This window comes from Chiloscyllium plagiosum, chromosome 3, assembly GCF_004010195.1.
Source record: "Chiloscyllium plagiosum isolate BGI_BamShark_2017 chromosome 3, ASM401019v2, whole genome shotgun sequence".
NCBI lineage: Eukaryota > Metazoa > Chordata > Chondrichthyes > Orectolobiformes > Hemiscylliidae > Chiloscyllium > Chiloscyllium plagiosum.
This window is the reverse complement of record NC_057712.1, coordinates 110,106,046-110,107,966: the sequence shown is the minus strand read 5'-3', so window position 1 is coordinate 110,107,966 and position 1,921 is coordinate 110,106,046.

Sequence of the window (1,921 nt, the reverse complement as noted above, 5' to 3'; positions counted from 1 at the left end):
CTAGGATGAGGTGCTGGCAAACGGGACTAGATGAGGTTAGGACATCTGGTCGGCGTGGACGAGTTGGACCGAAGGGTCTGTTTCCATGCTGTACATCTCTATGACTCTAATATTGATCTGAAGTTGGGGGAAGCTCAGTCATGAGATTATTTCAGGTTATTAGTTTTCACTTATGCGGGAGACCAAAATTAAGTGTCAGCATCTGAAGTGAATCATTAAGTCCATGGGATCAGAGAGATTTGTTGATAGGGTGAGATGTAGCTCCAGTGGAGAATAAACTCAACCTGTAGAATGAAGTGACTATTTTCACTGCTATTCATTCTGAAAACTGCTGATAGCAATGTATATTCTCACGGGAGGTTTTGGCACCATCTTCTGAAGTGGACACTCCCAATCTTCCTGCTTCTCCCTTCTTTGAAGTGCTTGTTGTTACAATGAGCTAACCTCACCCTTGTCTCACATATTCCACCTCTGAGGCCACCTGTGAATAATTCTACTATTTACCCTGGGCTCCACGTCCTGCTTGCTTTCAACATGAATACCCATGAACAGATCCAGCTATCAGACGATATGGAATAAAGGTGGTTAGTACATTACTAATGGAAACTCCGTGATACCCAAAGATTTCAGTTCAGTAATATATTAAATAAGATTTGCACATTTAAGTCAATAAAAAGTAGGTGTTAAAAATAATCTTTATTTCTATAATGACATACATCAAGAATAAACACTTCAGAGGTAAGGAACCATAACATAGTGATATTGTGTTCACTACTGTATGTTAGAATTTGTCAGCACTGCACTGTTTGCAGTTGTGATAATTATTAGCTAATATGTAGCATCTCACCATAGACCTAACTCCTCTGTATCAAGAACATACAGCACATTAGTCTGCAAAATATATCACTGATCACAAGAATTCTGCAGCTTTTTAAAAAATTACTGCTCTTAATAGGGGGAGCTGGAAGCATCTGTTGAGATCAGCTGGAAGTACTTGTTATCCTTAGGCTCCAGATCAATTGGCTTTTTGTTGCTTTAAAAATAATAGCTTTACAAGTGTAACAAAGTGTAGTGCCTAGAGTTTACCAGAGGTGCACTACACTTTGACATATGGCAGATTACACGTTGGTTACAGAAGAATGCCATTCAGTTCTCCAAACGGATCCTATCAGATCACATTTAACCTGTACTTGAGATCCAATTACCCATTTTGCTCCATAATCCTTGGTCACAGGATATGCTATCTTATCAGGTCGACAGCACAATAATTGATCCTGCATGGGCCTGGCATTTAATGGCAACAAGGTGCATGTGCTCTTTATTAGTGAAGTCTACACCTGGGTGAATTACAGGAGTTATTAACTTTTTTGTGGTTATTTCAAAGGTACAGTGCAGGGTAAAAATGGATACATTGATTCCTGTGCCAGTAAAATATTTTTGGAGTTTCTCACAATTTGCAAATGGCTGAAAGAAAAGAGTGCACCTTATGGTGCACAAAAACATGCACCTTAAATATTTTTAAGGTGCATGCTTTCATGTTGAAGTGTGGCAGAATCCCACAGCAGCAAAGATCTGGTGTCCTGGATCACTTTGTGATCCACTGTCAGGTGAAACTGCACCTCGCACAGTCTCTAGCCCCCAAAATGTCAAATGTCGTGTTGATGAGTTTAATTAGTTAAATGCTTTGTCCACAAGAAACCTGTACAAGATGTAGTGCAAGAAACTCACTTAATCACAGCTAAAATTGTGCCAGAACTGAAAGATGCTGAAAATGTGTTGCTGGAAAAGCGCAGCAGGTCAGGCAGCATCCAAGGAACAGGAGAATCGACGTTTCGGGCATGAGCCCTTCAGGAATGAGGAAAGTGTGTCCAGCAGGCTAAGATAAAAGGTAGGGAGGAGGGACTTGGGGGAGGGGCGTTGG